Here is a 12,520-nt window from a genome sequence, read left to right as displayed (position 1 = left end):
TTGATCAATAGCTTGTCTTATACAAATTGCTCATACTACAGTCTCTGTGTGCGTATGTGAATGTGGGTAGAAAACGCATAATTTCCAGATAACTACTCATGCTTTTTAGTATCTGATAAGAGTATGTATAATTTAGTTTGAGGAAATAGCCCTGTACAATTTCAAATTTCAGAACTGAAAGTTATAATCAAATTCAAGTGTTAAAAAATGAAGGGAGACCTGTTATTATTTCACTGTAGTTTTTTTTTTTTTTTTTTAACTCTCAACACTTTAACTTTGGAATGAAGCAGTTCAAATTATATTCTCTAATAGTCTTTGGTGTGCATTTTACAAATGGGAGAAACAGCAAAACAGAAGAAAGGAATGTACCATTGGTATAATGGAGTTCATTTTTCTTCTTTCTTTTTCAATATATTGTTTTTGAAGTGGTTTCCCACAGGAATAGAATTTCCTTCATGAAAGTTGAAATGAAACTGAAGAGCTCTTCACACAGAGAACACCGTGTGATTCCAAATGTGCTTCCTATCCCTTTCCATGTTGAGACTGGATTTTCTGTGACATCATTCTGAGGAATGTGTGCACCATGGCTGGGGTTATCGTATGGGGCAAGGTCCATGTCAGGGAACAACAGCAACAAAGAGAAAATAAGCTAAAGAGAATTTGCTTTTCCTTAGTGTCCCTTGCCATGTACATCTGGTAATTTCCAGAGGCTCTGGTCAAGGGCTCATCTGGGGACAGGGCTGAGCTGAGCCCATTCTAATTTAGGTCATCAGAGAGGTTCAGGAGGAGTGCTCAGGCCTATAGTACTCCTGTAGTTTGATTCAGGGGGCAAGGTGCTTTGGCCTGAAAAAGGGCATTCTACTCCATGGGCATGAGCACATCAAGGAGGAAAGGAAGGGAGGCCTTGCATTGATAGTTTGATGTCTTTTTCTGAACATTCTGGGGGCATTTTCAGGACTTTGCACTCATTTTTGGTAGTCTTTTCCCATCCTGTCTAATGAGATAGTTCTTTTGCCCTGGCAGCTAGTTTAAGTGCAGATAACTTTCCCTTATGCCTTCCATCTACTTCTCCCATCTCCCTGAAAGCCCCAGACCCAGGCCTCATCTCTGGGCAGTGGTTATGTCTTCTCACTGGTTTCTCCAGCCTTTCTCAAACCCATGTTCCACACTGGAACCAAAGTGTCCTACTGATAAAGCTCCAAATCGTTTTTAGATCCCATAGCAATGCCAGATAAAATACAAGATACCCAGTAAATTTAATTTAGATAAACAATATTTTTTAGTATAACTATGCCCAATTCATACTTATTTTAAAAAGTTATTTGTTGTTTATCTGAAATTAAAGTTTAACTGGGCATCGTGATTTTTATCTGCTGAATATGGCAAATCAGGGCCTTACATACTCTAGCCCAACCTCGCTTTTACCTTTTTGCATATCGCAAGTTCTCTCTGTTGCTTAACTGCTTGCAATTACCCCAAACAGGCTGTTCAGTCTGAATTCCCCAGAACAGACCCTATGACAAGGCCTGGTGTGCAAAGCACTTTATTTGGGAAGCTCAGAACATACTGGTGGGGAGTGGGGCAGTGACACAGGAAAAGGAACCCAGTGCCCACAGTTGGACTGGCGCCAAATCCCTGGGGAAATTCTGGGAAACACTGTGAAACATATTTAGAATTATCCCATCCAAGGGGAGAATAAATGGGGGAATTTACGTATCAGCTACACCACTCTGTCATTGGTTGAGGACAACCCTTGGGGATGTTATATTCCTTCCAGGTTTTTTACCAGCATTTCCCAAAAAAGGGAAGAATGCCCCTCTGCTTCCTGGGGGAAATCTCAGGTTTAGATGCAGATACAGGCAAGGTGAATGTGCGCTGGAGAACAGGACATTTTCAAGCCCAATGTACATGGGCAGGGTAGCCACCTGCTACACAGATAATACTTTTTCCCTTCTAGGTCTTTTTCTTAGCTACTGTCTCAGACTCCTCCCATCTCTCTACTGCCCTTTGTTCTACTCATTCTGTAGTATTCAATTTAGATGTCACTTCTGAATGAATGCCTTCCTCCTCCACCCCCACCCACTCATACATCCAAAATTCAAGTGCTCCCCACATCCTTGTGATAACTTCTATTACAACTCTGACTAATTTTCTATTACAATGTTAAATAAAGCTTTTCAGGCAATTTAGTTATGAGCATGTGTCGAGGTTTATTAGAACTTTGCTGCAAGGAAAAGACCTGTAAGAGTGTATATTAGCCAATTGAAAGATGCTTTCTTGTAAGAAATTTTGTAGTTAGAAGAATGATTACATAATTATTGTTGAATCAGATATAAAAAAGAAGAAAGAATGTTTGGTTAAAGATCACCAGATTCTAGGGGTAACTGAGTGGTTCAGTCGGTTAAGTGTCCAACTCTTAGGTCTTGGCTCAGGTCGTGATCTCATGGTTCATGGGATTAAGCCCCATGTCAGGCTCCATGCCAAGTGTGGAGCTTACTTGGGATTCTTTCTCTGCCTCTCTCTCTGCCCCTCCCCCACATCCAACCCCTACCCCCTGCTCATGCATGCAGTCTCTCAAAATAATTAAATAAGCTTAGAAAACTTTTTAAAAAAAGATCATCAGATTCTTGATTGGCAGTCATCAGGGTAACCAGTCACTTGATTCCCCAGAGCAAATTTTCATCTATTAAAATCTGTAGGGAAATTGTTTAAAAATTAATTAGGAGTAACGCTTTCTCCCAAAAGAACATAATAAATTGTATCACTCAAAACATGTTCTTTTTTTTTTTTTTTTTCTCAGACTGGGATTGGGATAGCTTTTTCTTTTCTAAAAACGTGATTACATGTTTCCTTCTCTTTTGCCTCCCCCTAACTCCTTGAGGTTGATAACTATAACTAGTTATTATTATACATGCCCTGTAACTAGTACAGTTGCAGAGCCCTCAGTACACACTTTAATGGGGACTAAGTAAAAGTCAATCAATTTCTTATATACCAGAATTTAATAAGTAAATTTAAAATTAAACACATATTACCATTTACATTAGTACCCCCCCAAATTTAAATATGTAGGTGTAAATTTAACAAAATATGCACAAGATCTATGTAAAGAGAACTACAAATCTCTGATGAAAGATATTAAATACATGCATACATACATACACATTCCATGTTCATGGATAGAAAGTCTCAATATTGTCAAGATATTAGTTCTTCCCACTTTATCTATAGAGAATCAATGCAATCCCAATCAAAATCTTGGCAACTTACCTTGTGGATATCAACAAATTGATTCTAAAGTTTACATGGAGACGCAAAAGACCCAGAATAGTTAACTCAATATTGAGGGACAAGAACAAATTCAGAGAACTATACTACCCAGCTTCAAAACTTACTATAAAGCTACAGTATTCAAAAAAACTGTGGTATTGCTGAAAGAATAGAAAAGTAGTTCATTGGAACAGAATAGAGAATTCAGAAATAGACCAGCATAAGTATAGTCAACTTATCTTTAACACAAGAGCAAAGACAATAAAATGAAGCAAAGATAGTCTTTTGAGGAAATGGTGCTGGAAAAAATGGATACCACATGCAAAAATATAAATCTAGACATAGACCATTCCTTACAAAAGTTAATTCAAAATGAATCAGAGTTCCAAATACAAAACAAAAGGCTATAAAACTCATAGGAAATAACAGGAGAAATCTGGGTGATCTTGGATATGGTGACTACTTTTAGATACAACAACAAAGGTATTGTTCATGAAAGAGGCAATTGATAAGCTGGACTTCATTAAAACTAGACTTCACCAAGATGGTAACGTAGATCATTCCTGACTTTGCTCCCCATCACAAGAAGGACAGCTAGCAACTATTCAAGATGAGAACTTCACTGAAAGAATTCTAGAACATGAGGGTGAGTCTAAATCACCCCCTACACCACAGAGACAAGACAGATTTCATTAGAAGGGTAAGAGAAGTGACTACCTAATGACTTTTTTTCACTTCCCTCAGGCCAGTGCAACACTATATGGAGGGGTTTTCCTTGAGCCATTAGGTCCTCCAGTAAGACAAAAAGAGAACCCGGGGGAAGACAACCAGTCTTCCCCACTGACCATTGGGGTTGCTTTGTGGGAACCTCTACTCTCATCTCACTCCATGGGGATTTCAGGGGAACCTTGGGGGCTTGACCACTGGGAATCTGACTTATGATGGAGAAGCAGGGAGGATCTTATAACAACAAGCACATGGATCTTGGCAGATCAAGTTTATACCTGCAATGATAAAGTAGTAACCCCAACCAATGGTTTTGCTCATCTGAAGAAACATATTGGTAATGCAGTCTGACTAGGGAACTCATTGGGGTGCAGATCTGCCTGATTTGAATTTTTAAATGAAGGGTATTGCTAGCCCTAGAGCCTTGTTTGCCCGTGCTCAGACAAGGAGCTGAATAATGGCCCTGCCCACTATGGTGAGTATCTCCTGGTCACATCTACTGGCCAGAGGAACACCTACAAGCTGTGTAGAACAGTAGTGCTCAAACTGAGAGGTGGGTAGGTAGAGCTTATCACCTCCAGAGCAAAGCCAGTACCAGGCACAGGAAGGTTTCTGTGCTATACATAGGCAGAAGGATTAATTCATAGCCAAAGCTGAGGGTAGCTCCCAACCCCTCCCAGCTAGATAGTCTGGGAAATTGAGAGTTGCCTGGAGTGACCCTTCCCCTTTCCTTGTTCCAGACAAGGGAGCTGGAACATAGGCCTACCTGCTGTGGCTCCCTGTCCCACCTGACCAGAAGAGCTGGCAAGGATGCCTGGGAGCTGTGTGCTGCAGTAGTGCTTAAGCTGAGACACAGGTAGGCAGAACCAATAGTTTTCAGAGCAAAGCCAGTGGCCCTTTCCAGCCAGGGAATTTGGGGCACAGGTTGGCTTGAGTTAAGACAACAAAGAGCTTTGCCAGTTTTACAGCTGCTTCTCCCACTATGCCCATATAGAGAAACTAAATTGTAGCCCCACTTATCGCTGCATATAGCCTCAAGCCTGCCTAACCAAGGAACCCAACCAGAGCACATGGTAAGCTGTAGAGTCTATCCAATAGCCCTGCTTACAGTGACACTTGAACAGAGAGCCATCTGTGACTTTCCCTGTCTGCAAAGAAGAACTGGTGGCCTCAGCTGACAAGCAAATTTAGTGCACACTTTTGCCTGATTTGGGTCCCCAAACAATGAGCTGTACAAGCCCTAAGTCCCATACTGCTGACCAGTCAGGGAAGGAAAGATAATTCATACCCTCATCTATTAATGAATATAGTACCCAAACCTAACCATCTAGTAAGTGTGAACAGAGAATCTAGACAGTCATGGAACCCATCCTACAGCCTCACTTGGGTAGTGAACCAAAAAAGCAGCCCTATTCAACTGTTCTCACCCAGTGGCACCACCATCTCCATCCCTGGCCTCAGAACTTGCACAGTTGCCTCACCCCAAAATAAATCATAATCGCAGGCCCCACCTACCCAAGAACATTACTAGTATACATGTCCAGAAATTCAAACTGTTGACTGTTTGAATTTGACTGTTTGGAGACCTGTCTCTGCCAAAACAAACCTGTAAAGTCTGGAAGAGGAACCTGATTACTTAAATACACAGATAGCAACATAAGGAATCAAGGATCACAAAAAGTAGGTAAATATGACACCAACAAAAGAAACTAATAAAGCTCTAATAGATGATTTTAAAGAAATGGAGATATATGGACTATAAGACAAAGAATTCTGAATAATTTTCTTAAAGAAGTCTAGTGAATTCCAAGAACACACAGACAACTAAACAAAATTAGGAAAACAAAGCATGAACAAAATGAAAAGTTTGACTAAGCAATAGAAAAGGAAGAAAGAAGGAAAGCAAGAAAAAAGAAAGAGAAAGAAAGAAAGAAAAAAAAAAAAAAGAAAGAGAAAGAAAGAAAGAAAGAAAGAAAGAAAGAAAGAAAGAAAGAAAGAAAGAAAGAAAAAAACATTCTAGAGCTGAAAAATATAATACTGGTGCATGGGAAGATGGCTGAGCAGGTATCCAAGTCTATGCTCTTTGTGTGTGGGTAACATGTCAGTCACCCATTGCAGAATAAGTTTTCAGAAAACTTGTAACTGATCAAAAGCTTTCAGATAATTGGAGGATAGAAAATGTAGTGACATCTACATATGAAATAGCAAACCCTCCCAATTATGGAGGGCACAATTAAATAAAAAAGCATATTATTCCCATCAGTCTGTGGGGTTAACATTGCCTGGCAGGTTACCAAAGAAGACTTTGCTACATCTGATTATATACTACATATGGATGAAAGCAATCTGAGATACTTGAATAGGAAAAGAAATGCAAATCTAAAATTGAACTACTTGAGAGTTATCCACAAAAACAATTTATTATTGAAACAATTTATTATTTATTATGGGAATGAGTCTGACTTTGAGACTATCTACTAGCAGTGTGTGAGGTGCTGCAGAGCCTTCTTGGAGAAAGCCTGCTAATGTCATTACCATTTCTCCCTACAGCCTCATGGTGAGCGCCATAGTCTTCACAGTTAGGCCACAGTTGTTTCTGCAGTTGACTCACTGTTTCTTATCTTAAAAAATAATTATAGATAGAAATCAGCTTTTGTGTTTGGCAGACAAATAAATAAAAATGTTTGATCCAGAACAACAACAACAAAAAATTTTTAAAGCATCAATAGAAAGGAGAAGTATCTACAAGGGAATCCCCATAAAGCTATTAGTAAATTTTTCAACGGAAATATTTGAGGCCAGGAGAGAATGGGATGACATATTCAAAATGTTAAAAGAAAAAAAAAAAACCCTGTCAACCAAGAATACTATACCCAGTGAAGCTATTCTACAGAAATGAAGGAGGGATAAAGACGTTCCCAGAAAACCAAAAGCTGACGGAGTTCATTACCACTAGACCTGCCATACAAAAAATGCTAAAGGGAGTTCTTTGAATGGAAATAAAAAGAGCCTAGCTAACATCATAAAAACGTAAAAAATTAGTGTAAAGGTCACTGGTTATGGAATATATAGTCAAGGGTAGATTCTGTAATTTGTAATTGTGGTATGTAATTTACTTACAACAATGGTTTAAAGTTAAGAAAATAAATATAATAAAAATGTCCATAACTGGAATAATCTCTTATTAATTATACACTACAAAAATATGTAAGTTGTAACAGCAATAGCCTAAAATGTGAGAGGGAGAAGTAAAAGTATAAAGTATGCAATGAAGTATTATAATTTTAAGATATTTTATGTAAGCCTCATGGTCATCACAAGGGAAAAACCTATAACAATGATAGATTTTTAAAAAGAAGGAAGAAAAAGATGGAGAAAGAGAAGGAGAAGAAATCAAAGCGTATGGATACCAAAGGACATCAAAACATGAACAAAGATAGCAGGATAAGGAACATTGAACAATGGATATACAAAACAACCAGAAAACAATTAACAAAATGGCAGTAGTAGTCCTTACCTATCAATAATTATTTTAAATGTAAATAGATTAAATTCTCTAATCAAAAGACATAGAATGGGTGAATGGACAAAAAACAAGACCCAATGAAATACTACTTACAAGAGATTCACTTTATTTTCATTATTATTTTTTAATATATTTTTTTTTTACTTTTAAGTGATTCTAGGTTTACAGAGAAGTTGCAGAGATGGTGCAGAGGGTCCTGTACTCCTTGCTCAGTTCCTGCTGATGCCAGCATCTCAGGTTTCCACAGTACTTTTGTCCAAACCATGGAAGCAGCATTGGTCTATTGCCTGATGCAAGGCTTTAACTCCCAGGCATCCTTCTCAGGTCTGGTCCAACCAGGCCTACCTTACATGTCGCAGTTCTGAACCTGCTCAGGGCTGTCAGAGTTTGTCAGTGAGCCTCATTCAAGGTCTATTTGATGTAAGATAAGGTTCTGGGCTTTCAGGTAGAAGACCACAGGGATGACTGTTCTTCTCATCAAATCATAGTGGGAGCATGCAATATCTTGTCTAGAATTCTGGCCTGTGGCACATTTGCAGCCATAGTGGATCCATTATTTCTCCAAAAGGTGTGAGCTTTCTTGAGAGAGTGGTGGTCTTGTGTCTCCTGTATTTTTCTCTTTGGAAGGAAATGAGGGCCCTGCAGGTGAGGTGGTTGGTATTGTTTGCAGTTGGAGGGAAGGTTGGTATGTGACAGCTTTCAGTGGTGCCAGCTGTCATTGCATCCTGTTCTTATTCTTGGGACCCTGGGTGTTGCTTCACTTTAGCGTTAAATACAGACATAGACTGAGAGTGAAGGAATGAGAAAAGTTGTTCAAGCAAATGGTAACCAAAAAAAAAAAAAAAAAAAAAAAAAAAAAAGGCAGGGGTAGTTACATCAGATAAAATAGATTTTAAACTAAAAATAGTAAAGAGAGCCAAGATCATTACATGATAATAAAGTGGTCAGTTCATCAAGAGGATATAACAATTGTAAATATATATGTGCCCAAAACCTGAACACCTAAGTATATAAAGCAAAACTAACCAAAAAGAGAAATGATAATAGTAGAGTACTTTAATTCTTCACACTATACAATGGATAGACCATCCAGACAGAATCAGTGAAGAAAGAGCAGATTTGAACAAATTATTGACCAAGTGGATTTAACAGACATACATAATATTCTACCTAACAGCAGAGGAATATGCCTTCTTCTCAAGTGTACATGGAAAAATTTCTAAGATAACCATATATTAGACCAGAAGACAAGTCTTAGAAAATTCAAGAAGATTGAAATCATACCAAATATCCTCTCTGACCATAATAGCATAAAACTATAAATTGGTAACAGGAAGAAAACTGGACAATTCATAAATACATGGGAATTAAACACTCCCCTTAAAAACCAGTGGATCAAAGAAATTAAAGAGGGATAAACAAGTTTCTAGAAACAAATGAAAATGGAAACATAATATACCAGAACTCATGGGATGCACCAAAGGTATTTTAAAGAGAGAAGGTCATAACAATAAACATCTATATTAAGAAGCAATAAAAATTTCAAATAAGCAACCTAGCTCTATGCCTTAAGGAACTAAAAAAAGAAGAAAAGGCTGAGCCTGAAGTTAGTAGGAGAAAGGAAATAGTAAAGATTAGCACAGAAATAAGTGAAGTCAAGAACAGAAAATCAATAGAAAAGATTAACCAAACTAAGAGTTGTTTTTTGAAAAGATGAACAAAACTGACAAATCCTTACCTAGACTAATGAAAAAACAGGATCCAAATCAACAAAATTATAAATGAAAAAGGAGACATTACACCCGATACCCCGGAAATACAAAGAATCATAAAAATGCACTATGAACAACTGTATACCAACATATTAGACACCTAGGAGAAATGAAAAATTCTTAGAAATATATAACTTACCAAGACTGAACTGGGAAAAAGTAGAAAATCTGAATAGATCAGTTAGTAGTAAGGTTATCAAATTGCTAATCAAAAATTTCCCAACAAAGAAAAGGCCAGGAATTCAAAGCTTCACTGGTGAATTTTACCAAACAATTAAAGAAGAATTAACACCAGTCTTTGTCAAAATCTTCAGAAAAAAAGAAATCAAAGAGGAGGGAACATTCCCAAATTTATTCTAAGAGGCCAGCGTTATCCAAAGCCAGAAAAGGTATCCCTGATGAATATAGATGAAAAAACTCCCAATAAAATACTAGCAAACCAAATTCAGAAGCACTTCAAAAAAAGTTCATTCACCATAATCAAATAGGATTATATCCTGGGATGTAAGGATGGTTCAACATACACAAATCAATTCATGCGATACATCACATTAATTGAAGAAAAAAAAAAACCTAAGTATGATCATCTCAATGGATTCAGAAAAAGCATTTTTAGAAAATTTAACATACATTCATGATAAAAACTCTTAACAAATTACACATAGAAGGAACATATCTCAGCATAGTAAAGTCCATATATGACAAGCCCACAACTAACATCATATTCAATGGTGAAAGTTTAAAAGCTTTTCCTCTGAGATCAGGAACAAGACAAGGATGCTCACTGTCACCATTTCTAGTCAAAATAGTACTGGCATTCCTAGCTAGAGCAATCAGGCAAGAAAAATAAATAAAACAATCATAATGGGAAAGGAAGAACTAAAATTATCTTTATTTGCAGATGACATATTGCGTGTAGAAAATCCTAAAGCCTCAACCGTTAGATTTAATCAATGAATTCAGTAAAGTTGCAAGATAAAAAATAACATACAAAAATCTGAAAAAGAATTAAACTGATCCTCTTTACACTAGCCATCAAAAACAGTTAAAAAATCAGGAAAAAAAATAATCAAGGAGGTGACAATTCTCTACTCTGAAAACTATAAGACACTTATGAAAGAAATCAAAGAACACAAATAAATGGAAAGGTATCTCATGTTCATGGATTGGAAGAATTGATATTAATTAATTAATATTGTTAAAATGTTAATACTGACCAAAGCCATTTGTAGATTCAATGCAATCTCTATTAGGATTCCAATGGCATTTTTTACAGAAGTAGAGGAAATTCACACTAAAATTTTTATGGAACTTATAGATCCCAAATAGCCAAAGAAATCCTGAGAAAGAACAATGCAGGAGGCATAACACTTTTTATTTCAAGCTATACTATAAAGCTATAATATAACAACAACAACAACAACAACAACAACAACAACAACAAAACAATTATACTGGCATATAAACAGACACATAGACCAGTGGAATAGAATAAAAAACCCAGAAATAAACCCGAGCATATATAGTCAACTAATATTTGACATGGGAACCAAGAATACTCGATGGCGAAAAGACAGTCTCTTCAATAAATAGTGCAGGGATAATTGGATATTCAAAAGAATGAAACTGGACCCCAATCTTATGCTACTCACAAAAGTTATCTTGAAATGGGTTAAGAACTTTAATATAATACCTGAAACTATGAAAGTCCTAGAAGAAAACATAGGAATAAAACTTCTTGACCTGGATCTTGGTAATGATATTTTGTTTTTGAATTTAATTTAATTTAAAATTCCAGTATAGTTAAAATACAGTGTTAATTATTTTCAGGTGCATAAATAGCAATTCACCAGTCCCATACATCACCCAGTGCTCATCACAGCAAGTGCACTTCTTAATCCCCATCACCTATTTCACCCATCCCCTTTACCTCCCCTCTGGTAACTATGAGTTTGTTCTTTAGAGTTAAGAGTCTATTTATTGGTTTCTCTCTCTCTTTTTTTTCTTTGCTCATTTGTTTTGTTTCTCAAATTCCACATATAAGTGAAATCATATGGTGTTGTCTTTCTCTGACTTATTTCACTTAGCATTATACTCTCACTCCACTGATGTCATTGCAAATGGTGTATTTCATTCTTTTTTATGGCTAAATAATATCCCATTGTGCATATGTGTATATGTGGGTATATAATGTGGGTGGGCATATATATATATATACATGTATATATATGCATACGTATATATGCATATATATATACCACATCTTTTTTATTCATTCATCTACTGGTGGACACTTAGATTCCTTCCATAATTTGGCTATTACAAGTCATGCTGCTATAAAGATAGGAGTGCATGTATCCCTTTGAATCAGTGTTTTTGTATACTTGGGTAAATACCAGTAGGGAGATTACTGGATCATAGGGTAGTTCTATTTTTAACTTTTTGAAGAACCTCTATTTTGTTTTCCAGAGTGGCTGCACCAGTTTGCATTCCCACCAACACTGCATGAGAGTTCCTTTTTCTCCACATCCTTACCAATACATGTTGTTTCTTATATTGTTGATTTTAGCCATTCTGACAGGTGTGAGGTGATATCTCAGTGTAGTTTTGATTTACATTTCCCTGATGGATATGACGCCTAAATCACAATCAACTAAATAAAAAAAAAAAATAAATGAGTGGGACTACATCAAACTAAAAAAGCTTCAGTACAGCAAAATAAACCATCAACAAAGTGAAAAGACAACATATGGAATAAGAAAAAAATATTTGCAAATAGGGGGTTATTATTCAAAGTATATAAAGAACTCCTACAACTCAATGGCAAAAACAAAAACAAAAACAAAAAACCCCCTCAAATAGCTTACTTTAAAAATAGATACAGGAGCTGAATAGACATTTTTTCAAAGAAGATATATGAAAGGCCAAGAGGTACCTCAAACATGCTCAACATTACTAGTCATTATGGAAATTCAGATTGCAACCACAATGAGATATCACTTCATACCTGTTAGAATGGCCATTATCAAAAAAGCAAGCAATAACAAATGTTGATGTGGATGTGGAGAAAAGGGAAATTTTGTGTACTCATGGTGGGATTGTAAATTGGTGTAGCCACTATAGAAAACAATATAGAGAAGCCTCAAGAAATTAAAAATAAAACTACCATATGATTCAGCAATCCCACCTCTGGGAAATGAAAAGGAAACGAAAGCACTAAATTGAA

General features: G+C 36.6%; 1 long non-coding RNA gene and 1 pseudogene across 1 annotated transcript in view; both read left to right on the top strand.

The window, feature by feature from the left end:
• The window catches only part of LOC116738307, a 78,422-nt gene that overhangs the window by 51,938 nt on the left and 13,964 nt on the right, over positions 1–12,520 (top strand). The window lies entirely within an intron of this gene.
• Positions 5,944–7,492, top strand: LOC115524224 (annotated as a pseudogene).

Source organism: Lynx canadensis, chromosome C2 (genome assembly GCF_007474595.2).
Source record: "Lynx canadensis isolate LIC74 chromosome C2, mLynCan4.pri.v2, whole genome shotgun sequence".
Taxonomy (NCBI): domain Eukaryota; kingdom Metazoa; phylum Chordata; class Mammalia; order Carnivora; family Felidae; genus Lynx; species Lynx canadensis.
The sequence above is the reverse complement of the archived record's forward strand: the minus strand, read 5'-3'. Positions and strand labels throughout refer to the sequence as shown.